The following is an 18,345-nucleotide window of genomic DNA, read 5'->3' on the forward strand; positions in this document are numbered from 1 at the left end:
CTCTGCCTCCCCTTACCCCCTCCACTTGCATGCACGCACCCTCTCTAAATAAATAAATATTTTTTTAAAAGTTGTGTTTACCTTTTAACTAATTTAAAAGTCAGAGAAACAGATAATTGCCAAATTAACTTTAGCAATCAGGGAAAAACTCCAGTTTTGCAGGGAATACATATTACTCATTTTTTAACAAAAAAAATATACAACTATAACTTCCCATCTATGATTTTTCTGGAAAATACGGGTTAGCAACCTTAGAGTTGCAGATCAAATGAAGCATTTGATTTCCAATCAATGACAAAAGACCAAAGGAAACTGCAGAGTTTCTGGGCTACCCCAGATGCTGTAAGCTTAAGGAGTTTTTTTTTACATATTTATTAGCTTTAGCTCTTGGAATATGTGCCTAGGACATTCTAACATTCAGTTTACTAAGAAAAACTGTTTAACTTGGCCAATCTGAAGGAAAGACCACAGATTAACCGGATAAGGCTAAAGAAACAGACAATGAAGCTCCAATATAACACAGTGCCCTGCTGAGAGGCAGTTGACCGTAGTAGTTAGGAGCCAAAATGCTGGAGCCAGATGGCCTGGGTCCAGCTCTTGGCTATGCCCCTTACTAGCATTGGGTGACCTAAGGCAAGTTATTTACCCTCTTTACCTCATTTGCCACAATTCTAAAATGGAGGGAATACTATTACTCCTGTTGTGAGGACTTTTGTGAAGCTTCAGTGGAGCTGATCTCCTGGCTCTAGCCATTATAAACTTCTTTTAGTTTCTCAAAAGCACCAAGCTTAATCTCTCACTTCTGGGTCTAGCACATGCTATTCCTTCTGCCAAGAACATTCTCTTCTCCCTTTCCCTGGCTTCCTTTAGGTCTTAAAGTTAAAATGACACTTCTAAAGAGCCTTCCTTGACCTCCCCCACATTAGAGCAGGTGCCTCCACTTTTTGCTCTGTGAGCACCCATGTAGCACAGCACTTAAACTTGTTCAGGTTCCTGCTCCCTTGCTGGGCCAGTGGGCTCCTTAAAGGCAGAGGCCATGTCTATCTGGGTTCCTGCTCTACTCCCCAGAACCTAGCACAGTACAGAGACACTGTAGGTGGTTACCCAACAGGTTTGGAGTGAATTAACCAGTCATACTAAGCAGAAAGGAAGCCAAAGAGTGATTTCCAAGTTAAATCTTTCACTCTTAGGTAGACGTGTATGCCTCCTCCCATCTGAGCTATATAAACATGTTTCCCTCTCACACAGTGGAGAAACTTGAAATTAAACATGACAAGTGCCATATTCTGACAGAATACAAACTCGATGCCCTTTTTGGATAGGAACCACGACTTCATAAACAGAGCAAATAACTGTTTGGTGTGTTACTTATTATTTCATGTCTTGTATTCCAAAGCCTTTATTTAAATAAGGATTATCACAGCAAATTACATGGCTAGTGTAGCTCCCTGAGTATTATCAGCTGGGGTAAATGAAACCCGTAAGTGCCCTGGCATAGGTGGAGGGAAGAAAAGGAGAGACCATGAACATAGAAATTCATAAAAGAGGGGAAAAAATGAAAGAATTTGATATGTTGGAGAGTGGCAAAGCATCATTAGCTGCTCCTCTATAAGGTACCACTGGGTGGCACCAGTGTCCCTGGCTATCCAATACAGATATGGAACTAGGAGACCAAGCCATCCGGTGATCTTACATATAGCTTGAGTTAAAAGTTCAGAAGTCTATTTTCCTTATACAGATGGGCAGATGCGATTCACTGGAGTGCAAGTTTTCGGCATATGTTATCAACACGGGCATAGGTCTTAAGGATCCTGTTTATCAGCAACACCTGGAAGGGGAGTTTGTCAACATTTTTGCCTGATAAAATGTTTGTGTTAGCTAACCATTCTAAATGCCAAGATACGCAGTACAGTGAGAGGCCAGGGATTCTCAACGGAATGAGAATGGTGAGGAAAGGGATCATAATAATCTAGAAGGCTTTTTCAAACTATTACGATGACCTATACAAAATTGCCAATAGTCAAAATCCTGTTACATGCCAGAAAACAGCAATTTCAAATGGTCCAACCTAATATACAGGTATTTGGAATCACAGGCCTAATGAGCCACTGTTACTGAGAAGAATTCTTCTCAGGTTTATGGGGGGGCGGTTTGAGAACACATGCATAGTTTGGCTTAAGTTATGAAGAATTAACTAAGTTCAGGAATGGAAACAACAAAATGTCTTAAGGGAACAGATAATCTATATTAAAAATATCAGACAACGGAAGATGTACATGTAAAAAATGCTCTATTAAGTGTATAAAAAAGCAAATTATAAAATAGTATATAAAATACATTTTGTGACCTGTCTTTTAGGGAAATCCAAAGGTTTTTTTGGAGGGGGAATGGACTTCTAGTCTCTACAGAAAAAAAAATGTGGAAGGATATGTATTAAAAATATCAGTAGCTGGCTCTGTTTAGGGGATTATCCATACTTTGTGTTTTCTTATCTTTTTGTCTTTTCTGAAATAAACACGTATAGGGGCACCTGGGTGTTTCAGTTGATTAAGCATCTGCCTTTGGCTCAAGTCATGATCTCACAGTCCTGGGATCAAGCCCCAAGTCGGGCTCTTTGCTGGGCGGGGAGCCTGCTTCTCCCTCTCCCTCTGCCTGCCACTCCCCCTGCTTGTGCTTGCTCTCTTGCTTGCTCGCTCTGTCTCTGTGTCAAATAAATAAGTAAGTAAGTAAAAAAAAAAAAGAAAGAAACATGTATATCAATTTTGCATTCTGGAACAGAAAAAAAAGACTGGTAGAAAACCTTGAGAAATCAAAATAAATTTTATGGTTTAAACTATAGTTTTAGTACTATACTGTTACATAAAATGTTAACAATAAAGGGGAGCTGGGAAAAGATGTACAGGATGTAAGAGCTATCTTTACAAATTTGCTGCAAATCTAAAATTATTACAAAATGAAGCATTTATTTTGCAAAATAAGCCATATTAAGAGCACATCTGAAAACTCTAGAACAAGGAATCTATTTGGTTAAAAAGAGCCCTACATATAAATGAGAACATGCTGAAATAAAACAACTTTGACAGGAAGTTCCTGTGCCCTCTAGCATGACAACAGAAAGGTGTAAAGACTGTCATATAATATGGCCTCCCCTAAATGTAAAAGTGATGTCACCCTATTGGGCATAGAAGCAGGAAACAAATGGTTAAGTCTCTCTTCTTTTTGGTTTTATATCACCATTGCTGGGGTAGCCCCGGTGGCTCAGTGGTTTAGCGCCGCCTTCAGCCCAGGGCGTGATCCTGGAGACCCGGGATCGAGTCCCACATCGGGCTCCCTGCATGGAGCCTGCCTCTCCCTCTGGCTGCGTCTCTGCTTCTCTCTCCTCTCGGTGTATTCTCATGAATAAATAAAATCTTTAAAAAAATATATATCATCATTGCTGAAGACTCACCACCATACTAACATTTCTATTTGAATTAAAAATAAGTACAGCCCGTAACAACTCATTTCCTTTGTCATATATTTTAAAACCTAGCCTCCAAAATCCTGAGCCATTACAGGTGTGTGTGCATGCATTTGTTCAAAAAATATTCAGTGAGCACATACTATGCCCTGTCTTTGTGGAGCTTACTATTCAGTAAATAATATTTAAGTGGACTAACACAAAGAACAGACATATAGGTAGAATAGGAAAGGAGGGTCACCCATGAGGCAGCCCTCAACCCTATAATAACAGCCCAACCAGACAAGTATATACTTTTTTAAAAGCTACAAACAACAGCTACCCTCTGAGATTACCCATTTATATACCTGTTACTGCTTAGGTCTTAGTTGGCTTGTCTAAAATGTACTTTTTAAAAACTTCCTTCAAATACTTAGGCAAAGTCTCCAAAGCCAAAGAATGAAAGTGAGTCTCTAAAAAACAATAAAGTACTAGTGCAGAGCTGGAAGACAAACCCAGAGCGAAAATATCACAATGAATTTCACCTGCAGACCACTAGCCAGGTATTACAAATAGCATTGCCTTTGGGTTACACCACTACCATGGCAAGCATAAAATTTGGAATATGCTAGTTCCATTGCGGAACATATCCAACAGAGGTGGGTTTTTTAAGATGTATCTATTCATGAGACACACATAGAGAGAGGGGCAGAGACATAGGCAGAAGGAGAAGCAGGCTCCTCGCGCAGGGAGCCGGATGCAGGACTTGATCCCCGATCCTGGGATCACACCCTGAGCCAAAGGCAGACGCTCAACCCCTGAGCCACCCAGGTGTCTCTCCAACAGAGCTTTTATTAATTGGAGGTTTTGTTACTTAAGTATTTAAAATGCCTCAACATAAGATAGTTTTGCACAGGATGAGACCCACAAAAAGAATTTCAAAAAATTGATTCAAAGAGAAGCACCAGAGCACTAGAAACTTCCAAGCAGAGCTGGAGTCTTCTTCCCATAGCCATGAACCACTGCTGTTTAAGGGAGGAGGAGTATGCACCATACAAAGGTCAGCCAAGAAACTTGCTACAATGTCAACACTGTGCTATTTACTACTAGCAGATATTGCCCATGTATCCCCGAAGCACTAAACTTCTGCAGCGTCCGCAATGTAATTTGCCTAGAAGATGCCCCTTTGCAATTATTTCTGTCAACGTTCAATCTAAAATACATCACCTTTAAAGTAGGTTACAATTCAATCCTCCTTGAAGCATCTGCAACCAAGGTGAGGAGCAGTAAAAGGTTAAGAAGGCGCTTTGATTTTAGAGGTATATGGGATAATCCGCTGCTTACTCTTCCGCAAAAGCAAAACCAAGGCGAATCCAGTGGTAGGTTTTAAAACCAAAGTTGTCTGTTTACTTACTATACATCTTCAGGACTGATGGTTATGGGGCAGTAGCTTACGGGCCAGATTTTTAAAGAATTAGAAAAGGTATTATCAAAACATTTCCAACATCTCCATCCTAGGGTTCCTAGGACTGCTGTGCCAGCAAGTAGAAGAGAGGGGCACTGAGGGTCAGTGCCTGGTACCAAGCCCAGGCAACATCCTAATCTTTCAGCAGCAATTGGGCAGCACCGGCAAAGGCAAGAGAAAAAAAAAATGATTTTAAAGGTCTAGCAATAGCAGGACACAGCCCCAGACTTGGCCAAGTACCAAACTCAACACAAATTCCCACAGTTTAGATGACCATCCCACAGAACAATTTTATGCAAGCCAAATATGTAACTGTGCTACTTTGAAACATCACCGCTTTTTTTTTTTTTCACACCAGAGGTGGAGGTCAGCATCAGAGGCAACAAATCTAAGAAGCAATTTTGCATCCTAAGCAAATTTTGAATTGCTCTGTGCAATGCAAAAACTTTTTCTCATGATCTCATGACAAAATGTTGTAACATATAGAAGAGAAGGGACACAGAAAGTTACTGCAGTGTTACATTAGCTTGGAGGGGTACAAAGTTAGAGAAATTAACTCTAGGTTGAAAAACAGTTCTTTCAACCAAAATTACCTGCTTCAGAAAGAGTTGCCTATGCATGGTGACAGATGGTGACTAGACATTGTGGCGATCATTTTGCAATGTATATAAATGTTGAATCACTATGTTGTACACTTGAAACTAATATAATGTTGTCAGCTATACTTCAATAGAAAAACAAAAGCAACAAAATAAAGGATAAGTCTTTGATTAATTACCCATTCAATAAAAATGAGTTGCTTCCATCTCCTTAAGATCAGTAAAGTAACACATGTTATGTAACAATCCTACCTTTGAAAAAGATAAGAGTTTTGACTCAGTTTTGCAGATTTCCACTGGAGACTGTGGATATCACCGAATTAAACATGGCAGGGCTTCTCTCTCTCTCTCTCTCTCTCTCTCTCTATATATATATATATATATATATATATATATATATACACACACCCAACTACTTTTGGGGGGGGGGCGGGGGGAAGAAGTCTTCTCCAACTACTTTAAGGGATACCACCTGTAAAGAATAAATTCTCTGGTAGTTCCCTATATATATATATATATCACACACACACACACACACACATATATATTCTAAGCTTAAGGAACCTCATAGGCTACATCCTGTTGTTAAAATATGTCTTTATAGCACAAACTGGAGGTGAGATTCCAGGTTTTCAAACTTTAAGGTATGTTCTGGGTACAGATGGTACAGATCATATATTCACTGCCACCTCCTACTTCTTTGGTAATGCCCCAGTATAGCATCCACTTCCTCTTTACTGCCTGTTGTGCCTTAAGCAACACATCCCTTCAATCAAAGGCAGAGAGGGAGGTGATCAGTCTTCCTCATTTGAGAACAAGATGGTATGCAAGCACTTTCTCCCTAAGAGATTTGAAAACCTGCCATCTTTAGGGTTAGAGGCTTTCTGAGAACAAGATCAACTGAGAGTTGTGTGAGAGACAGCTCTCTCATTTCACCAAATGTTATCACTGCAACAACTGTAGGTCAATCTCACTCCACACAAGAGTTTCAGGTTAGCAAAGAACCAGGATGTAAATGCAGGCCACCGGTGAGAGGCAACAGGGACTGGGGAGCTATCTGGGCACTGATCCATGTTCTTTCCACCGTGGCGCCCTGGCCACGCACTTAGGCTTATGGCAGATCCAGGGTAGGCCCCACCCAGCTAGGATTCCAGACAGCTAGCAGGACTGGTGCAAGTGTCATTCTAAACCCACTGAATATTCTGTACGCCTGGGGTCAAGAATCATTCCCCATTCACTTCTACTCATGTGGTCCCAAAATACATGCCGTGAGAGTGAGGTGGGAGAACTCCATTTCAAAACAGGAATAAAAACAACAGCAGGGGGTTTGAGAGGGTTTCCATTTTGCAGCTGTCTCTTCTCCAACTACTTTTGGTGGCGGGGGGGGGGGGGGGGGGGGGGGGAAGAAGTCTTCTCCAACTACTTTAAGGGATACCACCTGTAAAGAATAAATTCTCTGGTAGTTCCCAAAGAAAACAACTAACCTACAAACATTTTAATACTCAACAATCTCAGTGGTCAAGCGAACATTAAAATTAATGTAAATGTGTATATAAATTAAAAATCTGCTTCCACATAAAACTCCTGGCCTTTATACTTGACACTAATGACAAAACCTAGGAATCCAAAAATTTCTGGGGGAGAATTTGAGTTGAGCAGACATCTGCCTTCAGCTTAGGGCATGATCCCAGGGTCCTGGGATCGAGTTCCCCATTGGGCTCGCCGTGGGGAGCCTGCTTCTCCTTCTGCCTATGTCTCTGCCTCTCTCATGAATAAATAAATAAAATATTTTAAAAATGTGTAATTTAACTGTATTTGAATGAATATGTTAATGACTACATTTCTATTTGGGGAAATAAACACCACAGCTTCCCTTCTGTGGATTGCTATAATTCACCAACAATGAGTCTAAACCCTACTCCTTTTCTAGTTTCCTGATTATGGAAATGACTTACATCATGGAAACTCTAACCTACTCCTATAAGGCACTGCCTAGCCACCAAGGGAATCCCAAATATTTTACCAAAGATTTTAAGCCAAACTAGACCAATCTTTCAATTGGCCAAATCCTAAAGGCTTCTGTGGTTCTAGGTATAAGAATGCCATTTTCCTGGGCCTGCTTTTCTCTTTCCTGCTCTATTTTGCCTGAAACACATTCATCTGACCATTGTTTATAGCTAGCTCTGTCCAGTTTGACCCCTCAGTCAAGTTATGATTTTTCAACTATTGTTTTAAGCAACTTCTCGGTATCTTCAGTGGTCATGTGGAACATAGTGTCTTTTACTTGGCTTTATCCCATGAGATATTACTGCTGCTTCTGTCTTCTTTGGTTTTCAAAGCCACAACTGAATTTTAAGTTCATTCACCAAGTTCCTGTTTCCTGTCTGAGGGAAATGCTCAGCTTTCAGTTCATCTGCGAAGCAGAAACTAACATATCGTGAACAGAGTGAATGAACACCATCTCACGGTAGCAGCTCTGCTCATTTCTCCAGATTTTCTTTGACGACTCATCACTCAGGTACCTCCAGGGGAGAGGTCCTTCGAAAACCCTATCATTTTACTGTATTAAAATCCTTTAACCACATATGGAAGGCAATAAACAGAATCCCTAAAAGAAAACAGGTGTTTCACCAAGCATTCCAATGCATTAACTTCACAACCACTAGAATCTACCAGTAATTTTTTCAATGCCTCCTCAGTAAATCTCACATGCCCTTCTCACTAATCAAGTGGGAAATACAGAACCTCTATCCTGACTCCTCTGTAAAATCTGCTGCCTTGACAGCACCCATGAGAGAAAAATCCTCATGCTGCAAAATCAGTTCCCAATAACCTAAGGTGCACAGCTTTGGAGAACACGAATGATGTTTCAATTACCGTAGCAAAAAACACAAGCAGCTACAATGGGTCTTCACATTCACACCATTGTCTGCAAGGTAGACTCTTCTTTTGGTACTCTACTGAATTTATTAAAAATGGTTACAGTATCAAAATGTATTCAGTGTAACATAAAGTAAGGTAAAATTTTCACCTCCAAGTTCACAGCATAAACCCAGAAGAGGTTATAATGAACCTTCAGTGGATGTGCTTAATAAATGCTTTGTAGACAGGATCGTGGCTGGCTCAGTTGGAAGAGCATGCAACTCTTGATATCTCCAGGTTGTGAGTTCAAACCCCATGTTGGGTGTAGAGATTACTTAAATAAATTTTTAAAAATGCTTCTAGAAGACATGAGAGAGCAGAATGCACACATACTTGCCCAAATAAAATTTGATCCTCCAACACAGTTCTAATATTCAATTTTATATACTACAGATGAAGATACCATAGACAAAGATCCATGTGGCTATAACCTAGATTTTCTTCACTTTTAGAACTTGTAAGATACAATTATGCTCACACCTTTACCAAAAATTAGAACAGTTGGTTGTTCTCTGAATCAAAGCAACTGTTCAAGTTCAGTTTTAAAACCATTATTAAAACCAAACTCCTTGGGGCGCCTGGGTGGTCCAGTCAGTTAAGCATCCAACTCTTGATTTTGGCTCAGGCCATGAACTCAGGGTTGGGAGATTGAACCCTGTTTTGGGCTTCGGGCTCCGTGCTGGGTATAGAGCCTGCTTAAGAGTCAGTCTCTCCCCCTATCTCTGCGCCTGCCCCTCATCCCTCAGTCCTCCTCTAAAAGAAACAAACACAAAAAACCTAATTCGAAACAGACTGCTAATGACATTTTGATATATTGCACTTATACATCATTACTAGTAACTACAATTTAAAGAACGTGCTCATTGTTAAATTCAAAACAGACCTGAACTGGTTCACCATTGAGAATTTTTAAATTCCTTCGTTATTTACTTTTGGTGGCCATGACTTTTCTTTTTTGTAAGATTACAGTTTGCCCTAGAAACCAGTTATTTTAACTAGAACACTGTATTTACATGGCAGTGTGTTTCCTTTCCCACCAGAAGGTCTTTTTCACTTATTCAGTTAAGTAATGCTCCCAATATAATGCCAAGTTGAAGGAAGCAAGTTACAAATCGATATAAACAAAAAGAACCCATTTTTGTAGAATGATACATGTTTGCACTTGTGCATATGTGTATATGCAAATGCTCATACATGTGTAAACAAACATATATACCCAAAAGTTGGCAACAGATCTCTCTGGGTATGGAATTACAATGCCCTTATACTTCTTTATACTTGTATTTTTAGTGTAGAAAATCTAAGAACTACAAATAATACTTTGACAAAGAGAGAAATTACCAAAAAAAAAAAAAATACCCAAGCACTCACTAAACGAAGGCACTACATTTCTAGCAGTGTGTCATCATGTAATTCATAATATCGGGATCGTATTATAAATATCCTCCAGTGTGTTAATGTTTCATACTATTAATCTGTATAATTACTGTCAAAATAGCAATCACATATTTAGAAACTCACCATGGAACTGTACTGGGTAAAACAACACTCCCTTTCCCCCCAGAGATAACTACACGTGGTGTGTATCAATTAGACGTTTTTGTATTATCCATACATACAGTAAGGTTCTGCCGCTGTTTTTAGGTAAGTGGAATCATGGGATGTGGTCAGTATTGATTCCCTCCTCTCTCTCTTTTAACAGTGTACTTTAGAACTCCTATGTCAGTTTGTCTAGGTCAATCTGAGGGTTTCTTTAATAGCCCTATGGTATGCCATAGAACAGCATATTATTTAAATCATTCCCGTATTGATGGACATTCAGGTTGCTGTGAAGTTTTCACTGTTATGACCAGTTTCACTTCAGTGAAGCCTTATAGGTATCTTTATACACGCACAGATATTTCCCTAGTTTCTGAATAGTATTGCTGGGTCAAAATATATGTACATTTTAAAATGAGAGGATTTGAGTATTTTTTATCAAGAAGCTATACAATCTGCATTCACAGTAACAGGGTATGATAGTACCCATTTCTTTGCTAAAAGTGGATATTATATTTAGTGTAGCCAATTATTTGGTGAAAAATGGTTTTCATTTCCCAGATTACTAGAGGGAACTTGAGCATCTCTTCTCTTATTCATCATTTTTCTTTTCTGGGAAATGCCAATTCACAACCCTCTGCTACTTTCTCTAATGTGTGCCTTTTTCTTATTGATCTGTAGCAGCTCTTTATATATCATGGATATTATATATAGAAGCCTTTTTCATAAAAAGCATAAGATTTATGCGATCTGAAGAAAAAAACAGAGTATATAGTAGATAATGTTATTTGGAACAGTTGATTAATTGAAAAGGTCAATTAAGGTAAACAATCATAAAAAGCATTCACATGACAAACATTTCATTTTACCTTCATTTCATCAGTAGACAATGTGCACATGTTCTTTAAACTTCTGATAGAGGACCAAGAGACCAAGACCTTTAACTCCAGGCCCACTGTTTGTGAAGAAATTTGAGCTGAACTCTTAGAAGATGTAGGACTTCAAAGAACTTAAAAGACACTAAGCACTATAAGTGAAGAAAACTTTAGATTTTTATTCTTACTTGTACAAATCTTTTTATCATCTTACCCACACCTACCTGGACAGTAGTCACTTGCTTTAATCAACTCCAAGACACTCGATTTGTTTTAATGACTTGAATGTAACTATCACCCAGGTTCAACAATTATTCACATGTGCTAATTTTAAAGTTTTATATCTCTATGCACTCCGCAACTCCTCCCCGTCCCCATAAAATTTGAAGTAAATCCCAGACAATGTGTCATTTCATCTGAAAATTTTTATAGGTTAAGTACCAAAAGTATCTGTTCTAATGGTGGGTCCCCAATCATACTGGCATACTGGAGACCAACCTACTAATAGCAAATGTTTAGTGCAGTTTATTTCACAAAGGAAACAAAGAACATCATATAATATAGTGAGCCAGTTAGGAGGAAGTCAATTAAAGTTTCTACTGCATAGGTAAATGGTATTTTCCCCTAGTCTGTCACTTCCATTTTAACTCTGCTATGGTAGTCTTATGCCTCCTAGAAGTTCTTTAAACATATACCTAAATATTTAAAATACATCCTTAATTTCTTTTTGTATATGATGGGAGGCAGGGTCTATTTTTTCCCCATTGTAGTGCCAACTGTCTTAATTCAATTTCCATTTTTTTAAGATTTTATTTATTTATTCAGGAGATAGAGAGAGAGAGAGAGAGAGAGAGGCAGAGACACAGGCAGAGGGAGAAGCAGGCTCCATGCAGGAAGCCCAATGTAGGACTCAATTCCAGGACTCCAGAATCATGCCCTGAGCCAAAGGCAAACGCTCAACCACTGAGCCACCTAGGCGTCCCCTCAATTTCCATTTTCAACATCACCCATAGGACATTTAAGAAAACTGAAGTGTCAACTTTGAACTAACAAAACAAAGCTATGCAAACAAAACAGTAAACCAACAGTCTAAGTGCGGCTTGGTAAGGCTTAGACTACTATGTATTTAGAGTTTGGAGAGCAGTGTTGGGAGCCGGAGCAATAACACTGCCGTATCTGGCTCTATCATTAGCACTCTGGCTTACAATTAGGATCTCCGAAGGACATCACAAATGCATAGACCACTTTCTGAATCTCACCAGTTGCCATACCTAAAAATTTACATCATGCTGAAATAGCCCACACTTAACAAAATCAACTTTCCAACCCTCCGTCCATTCCTTAATGCTGTTCCTAGACCACAGCACCTTGCAGACTTAGTAAACAAAATGAATATTCTCTTCTGAACCACAATTTCCCATGGAAATATAACTAAAAGGTCCTAAAAGTCAAGGTAAAGTTTGTTAAATTTCCTTTATAACACAGAGACTCAATTTATGAGGTTGCTTTATCTCTGGGTAAACTCTGTCAAGAATCAAGAGTAAAGAGGCTTTTGGAGCCATACATTCTCTGTTTTAACTCTAATAATGTATTTTGAATGTAGCCACACAAAAACAGGTGGTGGGCAGTTTAGAAACCAGCAGTATTTTGCCAGCCCTTGCCTTATACCGATGATTGATCTTCATCAAACAGGAATCCACTACCCTAGCTGTACACTTATTTGAGCAAATGTGGTGACACTGAAGGGACAGGTAATCATTTCAGTACCATCTTACAGAAATGAATATTCTCAAAATTAATCACTAACGTTTTCCTATAAGTTCTTCTCATAAAAGGAACACATCCATTTTTCAAAATATAAAATTTTAAGTCCCCTCAAAGCTAATGCTTATTTTTAAAGAAAATGAACACTAAGTACTGTAAAAGGAAAACATACAGTTTAGATGTACAAATTCAAGTCTTTTATTCATTATTCTGGTAATCGACACTGAGTGTAAAAAGCCTAGTAAATTAAATACAGTCATGATTCATGAGCTCACTACTCAAAACAGAGAAGGAACTTTTAAAGTACATTTAAAATGAGAACACAAATTTTTTCTCTGGATCACTTACTAAAAACCTAATTTAAAAAAACTATACAGTTTTGCGAAAATACTTTAAATTTAGAAAGTGAAACCAAAAATCTCCTTGGCACATCGTAGCTAATTAATTTTAAAATATTAACATTTCACAGCCTGGTAAGGCAGAAATTATATTTTTAAGGCACAAAAGATGGCAGCCACTTTAATATAGTGAGAGCACATGTGAGTATGTATTCACACTCAGCCATCAAGGCCATTTGTTCACAGAATACATTTGAGCTCCAGGATTGTTGAAAAAACTGTTCAACTGCTTACAGAAATATTGAATTTTATACAGAATAGCAAGGAACAAAATTAAATAACAAAGGCACATAAGACCTCTTGAGAGCAAAAAGACTTTTTGTTCTTTGAAACTCCCCATGAAGAAGATGAAGACAAGCTACAGACTAGGAGAACATATTTGCAAACCACATACCTAACAAAGGACTAGTATTTAGAATATATAAAGAAGTCTCAGAACAGTAAAAAAAAAATCTAACTAGAAAATGGACAAAATACATGAACTTACATGTCACTTAAGGAGACATAGAGATGACAAGTCATTGATATCAATAGACACCAATCAGAATGGTTAAAACAGAAAATAGTAACAACAGCAAATGCTGGCAAGGGTGAAGAGCATTCATACAACCCTGGTGGAATGTAAAATGGTACCAGCGCTCTGGAAAACAGTTTGGCAGTTGCTTTTAAAATGAAACACGCAACTACCTTACAACCAGTATATCATCCCAGAGAAATGGAAATTTATGTTCACACAAATATCAGTACACAATCGTTCATAGGAGCTTTATTTATAATTGGTTCAGAACAAAAAACAGGAAATGACAGATGTCCTTCAATCAGTAAATGCTGAAACAAACTGGGGTAGGTCCACACTATGGAATAGGATTCAGCAATGAAAAGGAACTAACTGGATACAAGATATTCTCCCCACAAGAATTTCCAGGGACCTCCCCTGAGTGAAAAAAAAAAGCCCATATAAAAAAAGTTACATAATGTAGGGTTCCATTTATATAGCTTTCTTGAAATGATGAAATTATAGACTTGGAAAACAGATTAGCAGCTGCCTGGGGTCAGCAAGGGAGGGAGACAGCTGTGGCTATAAAAGGGCAACACCAGGGATCTTCGTGGTGATGCAACTGTATCTTCACCCTGGAGGTGGTTACATGAATTTATGCATGTGATAACACTGCACAGAACTAAATACACAAACGCAAATGAGTGCATGTAAAATTGGTGATCTCTGAATCAGGTGGATGGATTGTATCTATTTCCATTTCTTTATTGTGATATTATACTACAGCTATGCAGATGTCACCACTGGGGAAAATTAGATAAAGGGTATTGTTTCTTAGAAGTGGATGAGAATCTATAGCTACCTCAAGGGCAGCCCCAGTGGCGCAGCAGTTTGGCGCCGCCTGCAGCCTGGGGCGTGATCCTGGAGACCCTGATCCCACATCCGGCTCCCTGCATGGAGCCTGCTGCTCCCTCTGCCTGTGTCTCTGCCTCTTTCTCTCTGTCTCTCATGAATAATAAAATCTTTAAAAAATATATATAGCTACCTCAAAATGAAGAGTTAAAAGACAAATAGAGTATAGAACACCAGCCAGTGATAAGAATGGGAAAATAAAGCTTTTATTTTTGCTACCATCTCAGGGATTGAGAGTCAAGGAAGGGGGAGAAAAAGTAATGCCAGGAAAAGAAGCTATAGGCTACAATTAATATAATCATATAATTAATTAATACAAAATATATATATTTTATATATATATATATATATATATATATATATATATATATATATATATATATCTTCACAACTCCCCCCATAACCATCCCAGACTATAAAGTCATAAGATGGTTTTCTTAACTATCATATCCTGGTGGCCTGGCACAAAATAAGTGACAGCTGAAGGAATGAGATAAATTCAATGAGTGATACAATGAATGAATGAGATGTCAGCATATTCTTTAAAATTCCTAGTCAATTACAGTTACAAGGCAGTAGGCGGTATGTACACAATCACTTTCCAACTTCTAAAAGCCATGAACGTTAAGAAAAAAAAAAGTGTGGTATGCACACATTTCACTTGCAAGCAGAAGCTAACAATACCTGACTTTGTTAAATGCTTCCCGATTTACAGACTTTCACATATCATCTTCACTCATTGGATAAGGATGAATTAAGAATTATGCACACATATGTTAGAATAAGTATATGCAGATCTTTGAGAAAAACATTCTAAACAAGCAGTAAAACTAAGGACTTATGGCAGAGTGTTAATGCAATTTATATCATATAATCGCATATACAGATTCATTATGTCATTTTTTTCAGTATAAGAACAAAGAATTCAAATTAGGAGGCTTATGGTTCAGTCTGCCAATCATCACAATGCTTTGACAGATGCAAAAATGAAGAGAGGTTAAGTGACTTGTTCAGGGTTATACAATTCACTACAGCTGGATCCAGAGCCTCTCCAGGGTCCCATTTCTCCTCTTACTGAATTGGGCAAGACTCTCCTTTCTCCTCCACCCATCCCACCCAAACAAAAATGTTCATCTGAATCATTATTTTAATAGGGTTTTCAGGGAGGGGGAAAGCTTTTAATTGTTGCATTACACCTTCCCATGAACTTTTAGGTGTCAAATTTCTTCCCCCATCAGAACAAAATGGTACTTTATTCTATGGTGCAAGTATACTAACGGTCTGATGTTTCATCCTCCACCTAAATGGTGGAGACGGTGTTAATTCCAACAGGAGACTTATATGTCTTGCACTTTAATGGCTCCAATTGAAAAAGCTATTTTACAATTCAAGGAAGAAGGTATTATGCCATAGAAAGCTTGACCCATACGTTTGATGATGGTCCTGTAATTGAATCTCCACTTGCACGCAGCCTATGTATGAAGGATAGTAAAAACTATTAAGAGGCAAAATCCAAGGAAAACTAAAGTGACCAGCAACTACCAGGAAATGGGGCTTTAATTAGGTTAAACCTCCATTATGCAGTAATATGGGACTGAGCATGAATTTGTCAAGTCCTAGAATCAAAACACTATAGAAACCTTATTGTGCTCCAGTCTAACATCCTCATTTTAGTAGATGAACTGAGGCTTCGGTTAAGCCATTTACCAATAAAGCAGACTGCTTGCTCTTTCAAAGAGATTCATTTTTCAAATGCCATTTTGCCCTTATTCTGCATCTCACCGTCGTTTCTGGGAGCGGTGGCTGATTATTTTTAAGGTGAGACGCTAGAGCAAAACCCACTTCAAGAGGGTGGAAAAATGCCTTTGAAGGAGGAGATGCTGGAGTGCGGAGGAGAAATGACGTCCTATTTAAAATATGTAACCCCTTAATGGGGGTTAGGCAATGAATCATATTCTCCTCGATTTTTCTCTGTGCTATAGACATCGGCCGCAATTCTTTCTGTAGGGTACTCAAAGGAGAGGAAGAGGAAGTGATTAAAGCTAATGCTAAATATACAGCGTTCATGAGGACAGGGATGTAGATAGAAAAAAACAGGAAAAAATATGAGCGTGCTTCTGCTAGAATTCAGCCGTGTTCCAACATACCTAAAGATACGGAAGCTAAAAGGAGATCAGAAGCTAGGGCATCCCTCAAATCCGAAGGGCGGATGCTGCTAAGGCCAGATAGGTCCCCTAGCCCTCGGAGCCAGAGCAACGCAGAGGGGACAAGATGGTGTTGAAGTGTAGGGGCGCCCTAAAGGTCGTTTGGAGGTCTGGCAAGTACTTGAGGTGCTCTTTCGGAAAGGCTCAGGGCAAAGCACCGGAGCCCTGTCGGGAGGATGCTTCTGGCCCTCGCGGGGTGGGGAGCGGTGGGCGGCAGGAAGAGAGGCAGGCCGGGTTTTCAAGGCCCCTGGACCTCTGCGGAGAAGATGCAGAGACCCTATGAAATCTTTCCGGGCCCCGTGACTGGGGTTGGGGCGGGGAGGAGGCGGGCGGATAGCTCGGCCCGGCTCCAGAAGAAAGCGAGCGTATTCCGGGAACTGGGACATCCCCTCCACCTCAGCGGCAGGGCTCAGGTGTGGGACAGTGGGGCGGCCAGAGCTCGGGTGCCAATTACGACCGGGGGTCAGTAGCTGGGGCTACTCACCCGAGACGCGGCCCGCGGTGTCTTCGCAGCCGGCCGGCGCCCGGCACTCGGGAAGCCCACGGAAGAGCCGCGTGCCCGCTGGCGCTGGCTGGGACGAGAGGGGCGCGCCGCGGAGGCCGGAGAAAAAGCCGCAGCGGCGCGCGCGTACCCGGACAGCCGGCGGAGGCAGGACGAGGCGCCGCGGCGCGAGCCCGGAAAAGACGCGCCCGGAGGGGCGGGCGGAGCGGGGGCGCGCGGTGGTGTGGCTGAGCCGGCCGAATCGCGGGCGGCCGACGTCTCGGCCCACCCACGCTCCCGCCTCCGCTCGCTCCGGACGTCAGCCGCGGAGGCGGGGCCCAGCGGGCTTCCCAAGGCGAGGGGAGGGGCGCTGCCGGCTCCCCGAGTCGGCTAACGGCTCCTTGCTGGCTCGCCGCAGCCTCTCGCTCAGGCTTCCGAGCCGCTGGGCGGGCGGGCCGGCCGCGTTATCTGCTGCGTTTTCGGAAGGGCCCAGCAACTATCTGATTACAGCGAGGCTTGCAGCGAGGCTTGCAGCGCGCCCACGCCCGCACCTGTGCTCGCTTCCTAGGACTCAGCCCCGGGAGGAAAGTTCCCCTCGGGTCATCTTCCAGCTGCCCTTTAGAGATATTCATCTCTGGACTGCTGCTCTTTTTGCAGACGAAGATCCTGTTCTTTGATTAAAGGCATCCTGCTCCTCCAAGCCGGAGCTACTGCCTCCTTTCCTTTAACCTCGCCTCTCGCCGCGTTAAAAGACCCCCCGCCCCACCCGCTCCCTCCCGCTTGTGTTTCACTGGCTGCCTTTTCTTTCCACCGCGGTGACATGGCCAAAGACCCACAATTGATAAGGAGAAGTCACTGCAGCACGGTGATATTTTCCTGGCCATGATCGTAGCCTAGGGGCCAGTCCTACAAAGACCGTTCCCAAGAGATTAGAGAAATTGCTGTTAAAAGTTAAGATTCTGGTGAGCTGTCTCTGGACTGCAAAAGGGATAGACCACAATTGTAAATGAGCCGCGACAAACTGCCAAGAATTTATTACCAGAAGAAGTAATACACCGACGTTCTTCCAAGTTCCCTGATGCATAATGGAGGACTAACTTCCTCTTCCTGCTGGTGGTGGACATTTCATTTCTCTTGCTGTTTTCCATCTTCCCATAAAAGTACACGTGTCTGTTACCCCCTCCAGATTATAGACGAGAGTCATTCTTAAGCTTTATTATGCATCCAGAGCATCTGGGGTGCTTGTTAAAA

General features: G+C 40.8%; 1 protein-coding gene across 3 annotated transcripts in view; it reads right to left on the bottom strand.

The window, feature by feature from the left end:
• ACSL4 (acyl-CoA synthetase long chain family member 4) overlaps positions 1-17,223 on the bottom strand; it is a 76,837-nt gene extending 59,614 nt beyond the window's left edge. For all 3 annotated transcript variants that reach the window (XM_041740707.1, XM_041740706.1, XM_041740705.1), the window contains exon 1: positions 17,098-17,223. The gene's annotated coding sequence lies outside the window, so the exon portion shown is untranslated. The remainder of the gene's footprint in view (positions 1-17,097) is intronic.
• Positions 17,224-18,345: the final 1,122 nt, after the last annotated feature.

The sequence above is a fragment of the Vulpes lagopus genome, chromosome X, assembly GCF_018345385.1.
Source record: "Vulpes lagopus strain Blue_001 chromosome X, ASM1834538v1, whole genome shotgun sequence".
Classification (NCBI taxonomy): Eukaryota; Metazoa; Chordata; class Mammalia; order Carnivora; family Canidae; genus Vulpes; species Vulpes lagopus.